The following is a 19,233-nucleotide window of genomic DNA, read 5'->3' as shown; positions in this document are numbered from 1 at the left end:
GTTAAAATATATTTCAATATTATATATTTATATAAATATATTGTTTATGAGTTATAGAAATATATGGGTATGGATATATAATTACATGATTTACATATTTATTAAACATATACATATATATTTATTATAAGGCATGGGCTCATGCAATTATTGAGGCTGAGAGGTCCCAAGATCTGCTGTAGACAAACTGGAGACCCAAGAGAACTAATGGTATAGTTCTAGTCCAAGTTCAAAGGCTTGAAAACCAAGAGAGCAGATGGCATAAGTTCCAATTGGAGTCCAAGTTCGAAGGCAAAAGACTCATGTCCTAGCTTGAAGACAAGCAGACACAGACAAATCTTTCTTACTCAGCCTTTTAATTCTGTTCAGGCTGCAATGTATTGGATGAGGCCCACTCACTTGGAGAAAGGCAATCTGCTTTACTGAAATGTTAATCTCATCCAGAAACATCTTCGCAGACACATTCAGAACTAATATTTAACCAAATATCTGAGTACCACATGACCCAATCATGTTGACAGATAAAATTAATGTGACACCTCACAGAAGTATAGGTAAATATCTTTCTGAACATGGATTAAGAAGATTGTCTTTTTTTTTTAAGATTTTATTTATTTATTCATGAGAGACACAGATTGAGAGGTAGAGACACAGGCAGAGGGAGAAGCAGGCCCCATGCAGGGAGCCTGATGCGGGACTCGATCCTGGGACTCCAGGATCACACCCTGGGACTCCAGGATCACGCCCTGGGCTGAAGGCAGACCACTGAGCCACTCAGATTTTCTTTTTTGAGAGAGAGAGAGAGAAAGAGTGTGTGCCTGTGCGTGCAAGCATGCACAAGGTGGGGGGAGGTGGGGGGGAAGAGAGAGAGAGAGAGAGAGAGAATCCCAAGCAGGCTTCATGCTCAGTGTGGAGCCCAATGCAGGCTCAATCTCACAACCCTGAGATCATTATCTGAGCTGTAATCAAGAGTTGGTTGCCTAACCAACTGAGTCACCCAGCACCTGTAGGAAGACTTTCTTAAACAAGGCATGCAGAAAGCACTATCTAGGAAAGAAAAAATTGATACATTTGACTATATTAAAGTGAAGAACTTCTATTCATACATAATCTTTTGTTCATTTTTTGATTATTTTTTTATTTCATAATCATCTTACAATGAAAGTGAAAAGGTACAAACGGGGCAGAGATATCCATAACACATAACTGACCAAGAACTGGCATCAAGTATTTTTAAATGTCTTTAAATAAACTCCTTCAAATAAATAAGAAAAAGACAATCAAATATAAAAGCACATGGTACATGAACAAGATATATGAGCAGGGAATTCTCAGAGGAAATGCATATGGCCAATACATTTGAAGAGATGCTTGAACAGGAAATGCAAGTCAAGACCAAAATGAGATACCAATTCATACCCAACTGACTGGCAACAATTAAGATGCCTGATGATTCCAAATGTTGGAAACAATATGGATCAATGGGATCTCATAGATTTCTAGTAGAAGCATAAATTAGACCAATCGTTTAAAATAATTTGGCATTAGATTATGTTTGCCATTCATTGACCCTTAAGGATAATATTCAGAGTATTAATAACCAATACCACATGGATCCTGACCAATCAGAACAGATGCCTGGCCCATCAGATTGGATGCTAGCCAGTAGCTCTACTGGTGTGTACCGGCTACTTACCTTATGTACACTACCACCTAGCATTCCACGTCTAGTTATGTGCCAGTAGAAATGTCTCGTGTTTATCAAGAAACAGATACAGGAATATTCACAGCATGACTCTTGGTAGTAGCAAAAAATAGTAACAAAAAATAGAAACAATAGAAAATGTTCATTAACAGAAGAATGGATGAAATAATCATGGAATAGTCACACAATGGAAATTATATAGAATGTGCAAAAATATGGAAAAGTCTTAGTTAATATAATGTAGATATTTTTTAATGTCCTAGAAGAGGGGCCCCTGGGTGGCTCAGTGGTTGAGCGTCTACCTTAGGCTCAGGTTGTGATCCCGGGATCCTGGGATCGAGTCCCACATCAGACTCCCCCCGGGAGCCTGCTTCTCCCTCTGCCTGTGTGTCTGCTTCTCTGTCTCTCTCTCTGTGTGTCTCTCATGAATAAATAAACTATTTTAAAAATAAATAAAGTCCCAGAAGATTATGTATGCCATAATACTCTTTTCTTAAAATTCAGAAACTAGGGATCCCTGGGTGGCGCAGCGGTTTGGCGCCTGCCTTTGGCCCAGGGCGCGATCCTGGAGACCCGGGATCGAATCCCACGTCGGGCTCCCAGTGCATGGAGCCTGCTTCTCCCTCTGCCTGTGTCTCTGCCTCTCTCTCTCTCTCTCTCTGTGACTATCATAAATAAATTTAAAAATTTTTTTAAAAATTTCAGAAACTATTCAAACTGAATATACTTAGGTCACAAATATATTTGGTCTAACTATAAAAAGAAAAAAAAGTGTCTGATAATCACAAACTTTAGGAGGGGGAAGCAGAATTATAGGATGCCAAGAAGCAAATAGATAGCTTTTCTAGCTCTTGGGTTGGATGGTGGGATTACAGGTATTCATTATAGTCTTTTATAAATACACACACACACATACATGCATACATTCATATACAAAATAAAATGTCTAAAAAAATTTTTTTTTAAAATAAGATGTCTCTGTCCAATGATGACAGTGAGTGACCATGAACCAAGGATTAAGATTTATCTAATTCTGTGTGTCTCAGATTCATTAAAAAATAAAAGACAATTTTGAAATATGAGCAAAGAACTGGAATTTTAAAGAATGATCAAGTAGATAAGAAAAGAAACTATATATAACTTCCAGAAATGAAAAATATAATAACTATAATTAGAGACTCAATAAATGGGTTTAACAGCCAACTAGATGCAGGTCCTAATAGAATCAGTGAACAGAAAGAGCTGAATATATGTGGAAGGCATCATAGAGAGAGAAAGCTCTGAGAGAGAGGTCACGAAATATGAAGGGTAATGTGAGATGACCAAGCACACACGGAATCAGAAGCCCCCCCAAAAAGAGGGACACAATGGGACAGAGGCAATACGTGGAGAGAGAGTGGGTGATGATTTTCCAGAACTGATAAAGATATCAAATTACAGATGCCCAACAAATTTCAAATAGAATAAATCGAAATAAATCTACAACATCATGTTAAAACTGCAAAATCAAGGGGCACCTGGGTGGCTCAGTCGGGCAAGCTTCTACCTTTGGTTCAGGTCATGATCCCAGGGTCCTGGGGTCGAGTCCCACATCGGGCTCCCTGCTCAGCCGGGAGTCTGCTTCTCCCTCTCCCTCTGCCCGTCACCCCACTAGTGCTTTCTCTCTCTCTCTCTCAAATAAATAAAATCTTTTTTAAAAACTGCAAAATCAAGGATACAAAGAAGAATTTAAAAGCAGCCAGAGAAAAGAAAGTTTGCTTTCAAACAAACAATAGATAAGCTGACAAGTGACTTCACAAAGCAGCCACAGACACCCTGAGGACAGTGGAATGGTCTGTCCAATGTGCTGAGGGAACAAAACAGTCAACCTAGAGATTTACGCACAGTTAAAAAGACTTCTTGGGAATCATGGTGAAATAAAGACCTTGCGGAAAAGAAAGAAATCGAAAGACTGCCTGCCATTAGCCCGCCCTCACTAAAGAAAATTATAAAGGAAGTTCTTCAGACAAAATATGATCTCGTGTAAGAAGTGATCTCAGATGGAAGGTCTAGGATGCAAGAAGTAATAAAGAACAAAGAAAATGGTGAACATGTGAATACATATAAATAAACCATGACTGTATAAAATAGTAATAATAAGCTCTGGTGAGTTTTTCAAAGGTAGAATTATTTTTTTAAAAGATTTTTATCTATTTATTTATTCATGAGAGACACACAGAGAGAGGCAGAGACACAGGCAGAGGGAGAAGCAGGCTCCATGCAGGGAGCCTGATGCGGGACTCAATCCCAGGTCTCCAGGATCAGGCCCCGGGCCAGAGGCAGACACTCAACCGCTGAGCCACCCAGGCTGCCCTCAAAGGTAGAATTAAAACAGGTGACAGAAGCCTGTATCTTTGGGAAGGAAAAAGTAGAGTTCAAGTAAGTGTCTAAGGCCCTTGTATTTGGGGGAAGGAGGATAAGGAGATTAACTTCAGATTCTGATAAATAAATATGTTAAAATTGGTGGAGTAATCAATAAAAGAACAGAAAGAGAGTATATAACTTCCAAAGGACCTAATGTCTCCGCACAAGAGTCACACGCCTGTTAACAGTCCATTCCTACGGACCTTACCCCCACCACCAGCCCTGGGAGCCCGCGAAGCCCCAACTCGCTCAGCTGGGCCACGTGCTGGCAGAGCTAGAATGCAGCTATGGCCTGAAGGCCGTGAAACTGAGACACTGCACTGCAGTCGAGGCAGAAAGCCCATGTCTTTGCTCCTTGGAAGCAAGCAAGAGACTCTGCTGAGAAACGCTCAGGGGAAAAGGAGAGGAGCCCAGCAAGGCAGATGGAGCCCCGTGGTGTCTTCGAGATCGATGACCTAACTCTTCCGATTCAAAGTCTTAATCCACGTCTCCCAGGATGCACACCTGCCACTAGAGCAGTTGGACTGGAACCGCTCTTCTCCCTTACTTGTGACCTAGCATGAGAGCTGGTTGAGGCACTCGACAACTCTTCCCATTTATCGAGGCGGTTTTCCCTCGGTGACTTCCAGTCTCCTTCCCTATACCTGGCTTCTGGTAGGGTCACCCGTCCATCAGCCATATCTGTCTATTCTGAAGAGTTCAGGGTCTCTCTCCGGGGCTTCCTCGGGCCTTGTGCAAATCACTTGATGTGAATGGGTACAAAGAGAGGAGGATTTGCCCAACATTCCTCAGAAACACCTGAGCCCAGGTCACACCCAACCATGACATTCTGTGACATTTATATCATTTTAAAAGTTTTTAAAATACTTTTGAGGGGTGGCCAAGTGGCTCAGTCAGTTAAGCGTTGGTCTTCAAGCTCAGGTCATGATTCTATATCAGGCTCCCTGCTCGGGGGGCGGCGGGGGGGAGCTGCTCCTCCCTCTGCCTCTGCCTGCTGCTCCCCTTGCTTGTGCTCTTACACTCTCTCTGTCAAATAAATAAAATCTTCTGAAAAATAAAAATACTTTTTAAAAGTAAATTTTTCTTGGGGCATCTGGGTGATTCAGTCGGTTAGGCACCTGACTCTTGGTTTCAGCTCAGATCATGATCTCAAGGTTGTGGGGGCGAGACCTGTGTCTGGCTCCACACTTGGCATGGAACCTGTTTAGGATCCTCTCTTTCTCCCTCTCCCTCTGCCCCTCCCTCTCTAAAAAAAAAAAGAGATGAAGTAAAATTTTCTTTTTAAAAATCAATTAAAATGTTAAATAGATTACATTTTTAAATCTATAAAATGATTCTATTGATCGCAACTGGATTGTATATAATATGCACACATACATATATACTGCATAAATTATAAGGGTATCACTTGATGAATATGTCACAGAGTAAACATTCCTATAGCCAGTCCTAATCAAGAAACAGCACATTATCAGCACGAAAGCATATGTCCAAATAAGGAGGACTTGGTAGGAAAAGAAAGGAAGAGCCTGAGATCATGCCAGGGTCTGGCTCAATGACTGAGCAGTGCCCATTCACTGAAATAGAAATCACAGGAGGAAAAGCAGGACTGGAAGAGAAAGATATTCATATGATTTTAAACATACTGAGTTGGAAATGCCCGTGGGACTCCCAGGAGACTATCTCTAGTACTCAGGTGGACCTACGGCATGAGAACTCCAGGAAAAGGTAGGAGATAGGTAGATTAGATATATTTGATTTTTTCTTTCTTTTTTCTTTTTTAAGATTTTATTTATTTATTCATGAGAGACACAGAGAGAGAGGCAGAGACCCAGGCAGAGGGAAAAGCAGGCTCCATGCAGGGAGCCCGATGGGGGACCCAACCCCAGAAACACGGGATCACGCCCTAAGCCGAAGGCAGATGCTCAGCCACTGAGCCACCCAGGCGCCTTCTGATTTATTTTCTGAAACAAGAAATGGGAACCATGCTATGAATTTTTGTGCTCCTCCAAGATTCAAGAGAGAAAATTTTGATACCAAAATATTGACATTCTGGGATATCTTCATGTTTTAGGCAATCTGCTTAGCCTCTCTAGCCTTAGTTTCCTCATCTATAAAATAGGGATAATAGTGGTATCTACTTTATAGAGCTCCTGTGAGGAAAGACTTGACTTTACTAATTTCATTAGAAAATAAGTATAAAATGGGTGGAACAGTGCCTGAGATGTAGGAAACCCTCAGTAAATGTTGGCTATCCCCATTTATGGGGACAATAGGTCTAAATATTTGAAAAGAAGAGTGTTCTGAACATTGGGACACTTAAAATTTCCTACTACAGATCAAATGTTAGGAAAGAAACAGATGGGTCCAGACAGTATCCTCCTTAAATTGAAGGAAGAGGTCCATCTCTGGTCCCTGTGTTTTGGAGAGTCAGGCACATCTCACACACACACACACACACACACACACACCACAATTTATTAAAGAACACATGGATGCCCCTAGTACTGTTGAAATTACATCTAACAAAATGTCTAGGGAAAAAGCTAAAAAAAGGAACAATTGATAGCACTAAACAAATATGAACTTTGGGGTAACTGGGTGGCCCAGTTGGTTAAGGTTCTGCCTTCAGCCCAGGTCGCGATCCCAGGGTCCTGGGATGGAGGCTTGCATCGGGATCCCTGCTCAGTGGGGAGTCTGCTTCTCCCTCTCCCCCTCCCCTTGCTCCTTCTCTCTCTCTCTCTCTCTCACTCAGTCTCTCAAATAAATAAATAAAACCATTTTAAAAAAGCAAATAAGAACTTTGATAAAGAATGTTGGCATAGTATTCTTAAAAGAATAATATGACATCTTGATATACTACTAACAAAAGCACAATAGTTGCCGAAGTTAATAGATATTTTCTGGGTATAGTAAAGATGATTTGGAAATTTGATTATAGAATGGACAAATATGTATGATGGATAAACAAAAGTGATGAACAAAGTCAATAATCACTTCTGAGATAGAGTTCAAAGTGAGATTAATAATGTAACAGCCAATATCATGAGAGAAGAAATTACATATAAAATTTCAAAAAGTAAATACTACTTCGTTCAACTACAAGAGTCAATTGAACAACAAACTTTTTTTCCTTTTTTACAGGAAAATACACATAATATAAATTCTAAAATCTTAACCATTTTTTAGAGTACATTTCAGGGATATTAAGTACACCGACCCTGCTGGGCAGCCTTCACCACTATCCATCCCCATAACTCTTCTCATCTTATAAAATTGAAACTCTATACCCATTAAACAGTAAGTCCTTCTTCTCCTTTCTGGAAGGCCCCTGGAAACCACCATTACACTTTCTGTCTCTAGGATTTTGACTCCTCTTTGTACCTCATGGAAGTAGAATCTCTCTCGTCACCTTCTTGTGACGGGTTTCTTTCACTTAGTATAATATTCTCAAGTTTTATTCATGTTACGGCATATTGCAGAACTTCCTTACTTTTCAAGGTTGCATGATACTTCATTATTATATATGGATAATATGCGTATATATCACATTTTCTTATCCTTTCATCTGCTGATGGACACATGGGTCACTCCCACATTTTAGCTATTATGAATAATGATGCCATGAACATGAGTGTACAACTATCTCTTCAAAACCCTGCTTTCAGTTCTTTTGAGTATATACCCAGGAGTAGAACAGCTGGATCATATGGTAATCTACTTTTAATTTTTTGAGAACCTCCATGCCGTCTTTCACAGCTGTATCATCTTATATCCCCATCAACAATGTACAAGGGTTCCTATTTCACCACATCCTTGACAACACTTATTTCTTGTTGCTGTTATTGTTTTTTGACACTAGCCATCCTACTGGGTGTGAGGTGGCATCTCATTGTCGTTTTGATTTGCATTTCTCTAGTAATTAGTGATATGGAGCATCTTTTCATGTCCTTACTAGGCGTTCATATATGTTCTCTGGGAAAATGTTTATTCAAGGCCTTTCCTAACTTTTTTGAAAATTTTGACTTATTTATTGAAATAATCTCTACACCCAACATGGGGCTTGAACTCTCGATCATGAGATCAAGAGTCGCATGCTCTTCCAACTGAAACAGCCAGGCACCCTCCCTTCCCTAACTTTTGAATCAGCTTGTTTTTTGTGGTTGTTGTGTTTTAGGAGTTCTATTTATATTCTGAATATTAATTCCTTAGATATATGATCCAATATATCCAATAGATATATGATTTGCAAATATCTTCTTCCATTCTGTGAGTTGTCTTTTTATATCTTTTTCTTGCCTAATTGCTCTAAGATTTCCAGTACTATATTGAATAGACCTGGTGAAAGTAGGCATCCTTGCCTCATTCCTGGTCTTAGAGGAAAAGCTTTTAGTATTCCATCATTGAGCATGATGTTTGCTGTGGCTTTTTTTCATACATGGCTTTTATTACATTGGAGTTGTTCCCTTCTATTCCTAGTGTAGTGAGTGTTTTTATCATGAAAAGGTGTTGCATTTTGTCAAATGCATCAATTGAGATAATTATATGGATTTTTCCCTTCACTGTGTTGATGTTGAGTATTGCATTGATCAATTTTCACATGTTGAACCATCCTTGCAATTCAGGGATAAATCCCACTTGGTCATGGTGTATAATCTTTTAATATGGTGCTGAATTCTGTTTGCTAGTATTTTGTTGAAAATTTTTGCAGTAGCTGAGTGAAGTAAGTCAGTCGGAGAAGGACAAACATTATATGTTCTCATTCATTTGGGGAATATAAATAATAGTGAAAGGGAATAAAAGGGAAGGGAGAAGAAATGTGTGGGAAATATCAGAAAGGGAGACAGAACGTAAAGACTCCTAACTCTGGGAAACGAACTAGGGGTGGTGGAAGGGGAGGAGGGCGGGGGGTGGGAGTGAATGGGTGACGGGCACTGGGGGTCATTCTGTATGTTGATAAATTGAACACCAATAAAAAATAAATCTTAAAAAAATAAAAAAAAGAAAATTTTTGCAGTAGAGATATTGATCTGTAGTTTTCTTGTCTTGTAGTGTCTTTGGGTTGGTATCAGGGTTACTCTAGCCTCATAAAATGAGTCAAGAAGTGTTCTCTCTTACATTTTTTGAAGGGTGTGAGCAGGAATAATGTTGATTCTGTAATTCCTGGTGGAATTCCTCAATGAACCCACCAGGTCCAGGACTTTTCTTCATTGGGAGATTTTTTTTTAAGATTTTATTTATTTATTCATGAGAGACACAGAGAGAGGCAGAGACACAGGCAGAGGGAGAAGCAGGCTCCATGCAAGGAACCCAATGTGGGACTCGATCCTGGGACTCCAGGATCATGACCTGGGCCCAAGGCAAGTGCCAAACCACTGAGCAACCCAGAGATCCCAAGATTTTTGATTATTGATTCAATCTCCTTACTATAATAGATACCTCCAGATTTTTCTATTTCTTCATGATGTAGTCTTGGTAGGTTTTGAGTTTTTAGGAATTTGTCCATTTCATCTAGGCTACCCAATTTTTTGACATGCAATTGTTCATAGTACTTTCCTATAATCTTTTTTTATCTCCGTAGAATCGGTAGTGGTGTCCCCACTTTATTTCTGATTTAAGTAATCTGAGTTTTTCTCTTGTTTCCTTAGTTCATATAGCTAAAGATTTTTGTTGATCTTTCCAAAGAACCAACTTTTGGTTTCACTGATATTCTCTATTGTTTTCTATTCTCTATTTCATTTATCTCTGCTTTAATCTTTATGGTTTTCTTTACTTCTGCTTGCTTTGCATTTAGTGCACTCTTCATTTTCTAGTTCCTTAAGTTGTAAAGTTATGTTATTGATTTGCGATCCTTCCTGGTTTTTTTAATCTTTTTAAAAGGATTTTTAAAATTTATTTTTAGAGAGAAAGAGAGCGTGAGCACGGAGAGGGGCAGGGGGAGAGACTCTTTCAAACAGACTCCTCACTGAATGAGGAGCCTGACCCAAGGCTCAATGCCACAACCCATGAGATCATGACCTGAGCTGAAACCAAGAGTCAGACACTTAACCAACTGAGCCTTTCAGACACCCCAAGATCCTTCCTGGGTTTTTTAACTTGTAAAAATTTTTATTTATTTATTTATTTGAGAGAGAGTGGGAGTGAGGGAGCACAAGCAGGGGAAGTGGCAGAGAGGGGCCAGCTGCCCCATCCTTCTTGTTTTTAATATAAGCATTTATAATTATATAAATTTCCCCTTAGTACAGCTTTTGCTATGATTCATAAGGTTCAATATGTTGTATTTTTATTTTCACTCAACTTTGAGTATTTTCTAATTTCCCCTATGATTTCTTCAAGTCATTGGTTGTTTGGAAAATGTATTGTTTAATTTTCATAATATTGAGAATTTTTGTTTTCATTTTTTCTTAATTTTCACCTTATCTCATGGTGGTCAAAGAGAGACTGTTGATATCTATCTTTTAAAGTCTAGGGTGGGGATCCCTGGGTGGCGCAGCGGTTTGGCGCCTGCCTTTGGCCCAGGGCGCGATCCTGAAGATTCAGGATCGAATCCCACGTCGGGCTCCCAGTGCATGGAGCCTGCTTCTCCCTCTGCCTGTGTCTCTGCCTCTCTCTCTCACTGTGTGCCTATCATAAGTAAATAAAAATTAAAAAAAAAAAATAAAGTCTAGGGTGCCTGCTTGGCTCTGTCTGTTAAGTGTCTGCCTTTAGTTCAAGTCATGATCCCACAGTCCTGGTACCAAGTCCTGCATCGGGCTCCCTGCTCAGCGGGGAGTCTGTTTCTCCCTCTCCCCCAGCTCCTCTCCCCACTTGTGCTTTCTCACTCTCACTCACTCTCTCTCTCAAATAAAAAAAAAGTCTATTGAGATTCAATGTGTCTCCTAACATATGGTCTACTTGGAAAATGTTCCACATGCACTTGAGAAGAATATGTATGCTGTTGATGGGTAGAATGTTCTGTATACATCTGATGGATCTGTGTTGTGCTGTTTAGACTATTTCCTTATTTATCTCCTGTCTGGTTGTTCTATCCATTATTCAGAGTGGGGTTCTGAAGTCTCCACTTATCATTATAGAACTATTTCTCCCTTTAATTCTGTCCACTTTTGGTTCATATATTTTGATCATCTGTCACTATGTGTGGAAAGTTTTAACAGGCACACCTCAGAGATATCCAGACCACCACAATACAGCAAACATCACAATAAAGTGAGTCAAATGAATTTTTTGGTTTCTCAGCGCATATAAAAGTTATATTTAGGGGCATTTGGGTGATTCAGTCAGTTAAGTGTTGGGCTCTTGATTTCTGCTAAGATCATGATCTCAGGGTCAAGAGATTGAGCCCCATATCAGGCTCTGTGCTCACTGTGGAATCTGCTTAATATTCTCTCTCCCTCTCCTTCTCCCTCTCTCCCTCCTGCTCATGCTCACTCACTCTCTCTCTAAAATAAATAAATAAATCTTTTTAAAAATACTTTATTACTAAAAAACTGCTATCATCTGGCCTTGGAAAAATATATCACTGATAGACTTGCTCAATGCAGGGTTATCATAAGTCTTCAATCTCTAAAAACACAGTATCTGTGAAGTACAATTAAGCAAAGTGCACTAAAATGTAATCATTTTATCTTCTTACCATATTAAATCATTTGCTAACATATAACGTCCTTCTTTGCCTCCTACAAACTTATTTTATTTAAGTACTATGTTATCTGATATTAGTATAGCCACTCCTGCTCTATTTTGGTTGTCATTGCATAGAATTGTTTCCCATCCTTTCACTTTTTTAAAAAGATTTTATTTATTCATGAGAGGTACAGGACTTGATCCCAGGACCCCAAGATCACAAACTGAGCCAAAGGCAACACTCAACCACTGAGCCACTCAGGCATGCCTCATCCTTTCACTTTCAAACTGCTTGTGCCTTTGGATCTCAACTGAGTCTCTTGTAGACATCGTATCATTGAGTCATGTGTTTTTATCCATTCTACCAAGCTCTGTCTTTTGATTGGAGAGTCTCATCTCTTTACATTTAAAGTAATGACAGCTAATGAGACTTACTTATGTCATTGTGCTATTTGTTTTCTACATGCCTTTAGCTTTTTGGTCCCTCATTTCCTGCATTGCTATGTTCTTTTGCGTTAGATGATTTTTTTTAGTAAAACATTTAGATTTCTTTTTCATTTCCTTTTGTGTATATTCTAGAGCTATTTTCTTTGTAGTTACCATGGGGATTACATTTAACATCCTAAAGTTATAACACTCTAATTTGTGTTTATACCAGCTTAATTTCAATAACATACAAAAACTGCTCCTTTACAGCTCTGTCCCCACCCCTCTTGGTTGCTGATGTCACAAAATTACATTTTTATACATTATATGTCCCCAAAACATAAACTAATAAATGCATTAGTACCCTAAATTATGTAAAAACAAGGTTTGGAACCACAAACTAAAGTTACAGTAATACAAGATTTACATTAAAAATTCTTTTCTTTAAATGTATTAGTGTTTGGGGGCACCCAGGTGGCTCAGTCAGTTGAGCATCTGACTCTCGTTTTTGGCTCAGGTCATGATCTCAAGGACTTGGGATTGAGCCCCACATAGGGCTCCACCGGGATGGAGTCTGTTTGAGATTCTCTCTCTCCCTCTGCCCCTCCCTCTGCTCTCTCTCTCCCTCTCTCTCTCAAATAAATAAATAAAAATGCTTTTAAAAAATAACATATTAGTGTTTTAAACCATGTGGAAAACTAATAAAACGTACAACTACAAACCATTGTAATAATAATACTAGAGCTTATAATTGCCTATGTATCTACATTTACTGGGATTTTTATTTCTTCATACAACTTTAAATAAATTATTGTCTGCTGTGTCTTTTCATTTCACCTTGCAGGACCCTACCTGTCATGCAAGACAGGTCTGGCGGCCACCAACAGCCTCAGCTTTTGTTTATCTGAGAATCTCTTAATTTCTTCCTCACTATTGAAGGACAGCTTTGCCAAGATAGGATTCTTGACAGGGTTTTTCTTTTAGCCCTTTGAATATATTGACTATTCTCTCCAGCCTCCAAATTTTCTGCAAAATCTGCTGATAATCTTATTGACAATTCTTTGTATATAATAGTGCACATCTCTCTTGCTGCTTTCAAGATTCTCTTTCAAATTTTGATTATAATGTGCCTTGGTGGGGGTGGCTGGTGTGGGTCTCCCTGAAGTCATTTTACATGGATTCATCTTACTTGGATTCATTAAGCTTCCTGGATGTTTAGGTTCATGTCTTTCAGGAAATTTGGGGATTTTTCAGCCCTTATTTCTCCAAATACTCTCTCTGCCCCTTCCTCTCTCTACTTCTGGGACTCCCAAGATGCATATGTTGGTCCACATGATTATATCTCACAGATCCCTGAAATTCTGTTCATTTTTCTTTCATCTCTTTTTTCTCGTTCTTAGCCTCAATCATTTCCATTGTCCTATCTTCAAGTTTTTAAATTCTTTTTTTCTGCCTACTCAGATCTTCCTTTGAATTTCTCTAGTGAATTTTTCATTTCAGCTAGTGTACTTTTCATCTCCAGAATATCTATCTTTTGGGCTTCTTTTAGGTCTTCTATCTCTTTATTGAGATTTCATTTGTTCACACATCATTTACTTTCTCCACGTATTTCTTTAGTTCTTTGAGCATCTTTAAGACAGTTGTTTTAAAGTCTTTGTCTAGTAGATCTGCCATTAGGTCTTTTTCAGGGACAATTTGTGGTGGCTTATTTTTCTTCCTTTGAATGGGCTACACTTTGCTGTTTCCTTGTATGCTTTGGGACTTTTTGTTGAACACAGGAAATTTGAATCTAATATTGTAGTAATTCAGGAAACCAGATTCTCCATCTTCCCCAGGGTTTTCTGGGTTTTATTATTATTTTTGTATACTGTGGGTTGTGTTTGTTTGTTTTAGGCTGTCTCTGTGCTGAGGATCAGAATGAGGTGCAAGCTTAATGTCTTCTTAGGGTTTTTTTCTGAGCCTTTCTCTGGGAAAGTGTGGTCACTTTCTAATTTTCTCTGTACATGCAGTTACTTTTGAATGCGCTTATCTTTAATGTCTGGCTCCTAAAAGGAGAAAAGCAAAAAATGAAGGAGTAAAAAGGGACTCTGGCCTTTTAAATCCCCCTGCAGATCACACTTCAGCAGAGGAGATGTGTTCCAACAAGTGTAGGGCAAAAGGGGTGGGGAGGTGCAACAACAATAGCTGTCCATCTCTTTGTCTGCACCTCTTTGATCAGAAGCAACGGATCAAAGCATGGATCCCACATACTTGGGTGACTGGATCATTGTTGCCCACCCTATCTCCCATGTACTGCATGCAGGTTGCTCCAGGAACATGTGCACAGCTGTCTGCCCTACAGCTGAGGGCTGGGGATGGTGCTATCATACTAAGAGCTGAAAGTGACCAAAATTAACCATAATTTACCATCCTAAGTTTTCCCTGAAAATTGCAAGCCTTCAATAGACTCCAGACTTCCAAAACAGTTACATCACACTGATTCCGCCAATGCAACTGTCCTCCCAGAGGGGAGACAGATTCCTGGTGATTCTTCCTCTGCCATCTTCTCAGAATCCTCAAGCTTGTATTATATATATTGCAACTACCAGAAGATAGAAGTCAAAAATAATTATCACAAAATAAAAAGCTACTGCACAACAAAGGAAACAATCAACAAACCAGAAAGACAACCTACTGAACGGGAGTAGGTATTTGCAAATGACATATCTGATAAGGGGTTAGTATCCAAAATATACAAAGAACTTACACAACTCAACACCAAAAAAACCCAAATAATCTCTTTAAAAATAGGCAGAGGACATGAATAGACACTTTTTCAAAGAAGACATCCAGATGGTCAACAGACACATGGAAGGATGCTCAACATCCCTCATCATCAGGGAAAAGCGAATCAAAACCACAATGAGGTATCACCTCACATTTGTCAGAATGGCTAAAATCAGAAACACTAAAAACACCAAGTGTTGGCATGGATGTGGGGAAAAAGGAACCCTTATACTCTGTTGGTGGGAATGCAAATCAGGCCAGCCACTGTGGAAAACAGTGTGGAGGTTTCTCAAAAAAATAAAATTGATCCAGTAATGATCCAGTAATTCCACTATGATCCAGTGCTTCCACTACTGGGTTGTTACCCAGTAAGGGTATGATATGATCCAGTAATTCCACTACTAAGACTTTACCCAAAGAATATGAAAACCCTAATTTGAAAATCTATATTAACCCTTATGTTTATTGTAGCATTATTTACAATACCTAGTTTTGGAAGCAACCCAAGTGTTAGATAAACGGATACAGGAAATGTGGTGTGTGTGTGTGTGTGTGTGTGTGTGTGTATACACACACACACACACACACACACAATGGAATATTACTTAGCCACACAAAAAATGAAATCCTGTCATTTGCAACAACATGAATGGATCTAGAGGGTATAATGCTAAGTGTAATAAGCAAGTCAGAGAAAGATAAGTAGGATATGATTTTACATACATGTGGAATTTAAGAAACGAAACAAGTGAACAAAGAAAAAAGAAGCAAACAAAAAACAGACTCTCAGAAATAGAAAACAAAGTGATGGTTACCACAAGGGAAATAGTTGAGGGGATGGGTGAAATAGGTGAAGGACTTAAGAGTATACTTATCATGACGAGCACTGAATAATGTACAGAATTGTTGAATCACTATATTATACACCTGAAACTAATATAACACTGTATGTTAAATACGCTGAAATTAAAATTTTTTAAAAATATGTTTAAAGTGAAAAACTTTAGTTTTTAATAAAACTTTTTAAAAATTTAAATAATTATCACATCATTAGTTCTATACCTTTCTTAGAAGTGTAAGATTTTTCTCCCTTTTTATTGGGATATATATTTTATATGCAATAAATTGCACAAATCTTAAGTGTACATATCCGTGAATTGTTCCATATGTACTTCCCATTCAGATGAAGATACAGACATTTCTAACACCCCAGAAAGACTCTCTTATGCACTATGCCACTTAATATATTCCAAGGGATAACCACTGCTTTGAAATTCTATCACCATGGAGTAGTTTTTCCTGTACTTTATATAAAAATAGAATCATACGGAGTGTAATTTTTTGTGTCTGACTCTTTTGCTCAACTTTATTGTTTTGTAATTTTTTTAAATTTTTATTTATTTATGATAGTCACACACACACACACACACACACACACACACACAGACATAGGCAGAGGGAGAAGCAGGCTCCATGCACCGGGAGCCCGACATGGGATTCGATCCCGGGTCTCCAGGATCGCGCCCTGGGCCAAAGGCAGGCGCTAAACCGCTGCGCCACCCAGGGATCCCTTGCTCAACTTTATAACTAAGAGTCATCCATGTTATTGCATGTAGTTCAATCTTTTTCATTGCTATTTAATACCCCAGATATGAATAGATCATAATTTATTCTATTGTTGATTAACACTTGGTTTGCTTCCAATTTAGGGCTATAATGGAAGATGCTGCTGTGAATACGCTACATGTATATCTTAGTGGACATACGCATTCATTTCTCTCCAGCATATACCTAGAGCTGAGTTGTACAGTCATGCAGCACATGTTTGTTTAGCTTTAGTCTACGCTGCCAGTTTTCTAAATGTTTATATAAAGTTATATTCCCAATGAGCAATGTACAAGACTTCTAGTTTCTCTATATCTTCAAAAACTTGAACTTGTCAGTTTTTAAAAAATTTTAGCCATTCTAAAATTGTGCAAGTATGAGATGGTATCTCATTGTAGTCTTAATTTGACTTCACCTGAAATAAAATGATGTCAAACACTTTTACAAATATTTATTAGCCATTTGGATATCCTCTTTTGTGAACAGTCTGTTCAAGATTTTTGTCTTTTTAAAACTTGAGTTGTCAGTCTTTTTTTTTAATTATTGATTTGAAGGGATTCATTATATGTTCTTTAAGAGTGCTTTTTCCAAATGATGTATTGCAAATATTCTCTACAAGTCTGTGGTTTGTCTTCACACTTTCTTAATTTTGTCATTTGTTGAAGAGAAGTTTGTAATTATAATGAAGTCAAATTACCATCCTTTCATGCAGCCATGAAAAAGGATGAGATCATGCCATTTGCAACAACATGGGTGAACCTTGGGGTATTATGCTAAGTGAAATAAGTCAGAGTGAGAAAGACAAATACCATATGATTTCACACATATGTGGGTTCTAAAAAAAATGAATAAACAAATAAAAAGCACAATCATACCTACAAATACAGAGAACAAACTGATGGTTACCAGAGGTAAGGGGGTTGGGGGATGAGAAAAGTGGGTGAAGGGGAGAGGAAGATACAAGCTTCCTGTTTTGGAATAGATAGGTCATGGGAAAAAGAGGCACAGCATAGGGAATATAGTCAATGATGCTATAATAGGGTTCTACAGTAACAGATGGTAGACACTTGTTGTGAGCAGAGTATAACATATAGACTTGTTGAATCACTATGTTGTACACCTGAAACTAATGTGATGTTGTATGTCAACTCAAATAAAAATAAAACACACACACACACAAATTACTGAGATCCCTGTGTGGCTCAGTCAGCTGAGCATGGTACTCTTGGCTTTGGCTCAGATCATGATCTCAGAGTCCTAGGACTGAGTCCCACATAGGGCTCCATGCTCATTGGGGAGTCTCCTTGAGATTCTCTCCCTCTCCTGCTGCCCCTCTGCCCACTCATACTCTCCCTCTCCCTGAAATAAATAAATCTTTTAAAAAATGAATTAACAGTCTTTCTTTTATAGTTATTATTATACCCTATTTAAGAAATCTTTGCCTACCTGAAGACTAGGAAGATATTCTCACCCTATTTCTTTTAGAAGCTTTATCATTGTGCCTTTCATATATAGATCTGTGCTTCGTCTCCAATTAATTTTTAGGTATGATGTGAGGTAGGACTCAACATTAATTTTCTCCTATATCATCTATTTAGAAGATCTCCCTTTACCTCTACTGAATCACAGTAGCATTTTAGGTATTAATCAGGAACTGTGTATGTCTGGACATGTTTCTTCCACTCTATCCTATCCCACCAAACTATTGGTCTGTTCTTGGACCAATTACATACTGTCTCAAAGCAGTGTCTGTCTTGACTTATGCTTCTGGAAATGATGGAGTAATAGGGACTATGCTTACCTTTCTACCAAAATAACTAAGAAACATGACGATACACACAAAACAATTGTTTTCATACATTAGCAAATTGTGCAGAACTGTGAATCTGAAAGGAGGAAAACAAGCATAGTGAGCCCTACAAATTCATCAGCTATCTGCCTAGAGATACACCCCAGACCATAGAGCAGAGTAGAAGATCCCAAGTAGAGTGTGCAAGTACTGTTTAGTTGAGGAAAACAGAAACTGGGATTCATGGAGCTTGAGGTAAAACTGCAAGTAGCAGAGCAAAGTTACAAATAAGAGGAAATCTGCAGGAAAAGAGCTCTAGAAATCTGCTTAAGCATCTCCTTCAGTTTATGCTGACACCCAACCATGCATACAAAGGTGAACATCAGAAGACAGAACACAAAAAACATATAATTGCAAGTTGAAATATCATCAGAGCTCCACAAGAATGAGAGAATATTTGAGCTCTGACAAACCAGAATGGAGAGTCCTCATTGAACACTCATATTATTATTAAGAGCTCAAGCGGATCATGCATTGGTAGTATGGCTAAATTATCTCTAGAATAAAGGCTTCCAAACTAGCCCAGATAAAACTTCAATATTTGACTCAAAAGGATCAATATAAACTGAAAGTAACTTGACTGCCTTATAAAACCAAATCCAAAGTTTTTAGAGGAGGACACCAAAACTCAATAGCAGAACTATCACAATCCCCAACATCCAATCCAAAAATAACAGAAATACCAAGATGCAGAAAAATGTGACCTATAATCAAAAGAAAAAAATTAGTAAATAGAAACAAAGGTCAGAAATAAGAAAGATGATAGGATTAGCAAGCAAGGACTTTAAATAGCTATCATACTTATGTTAAATATACTCAGTAGTTAGGAGGAAAATATGGACATAATGAAAAAAGA

This window comes from Canis lupus, chromosome 15, assembly GCF_003254725.2.
Source record: "Canis lupus dingo isolate Sandy chromosome 15, ASM325472v2, whole genome shotgun sequence".
NCBI classification, from domain to species: Eukaryota; Metazoa; Chordata; class Mammalia; order Carnivora; family Canidae; genus Canis; species Canis lupus.
This window is presented reverse-complemented; position numbering follows the sequence as displayed.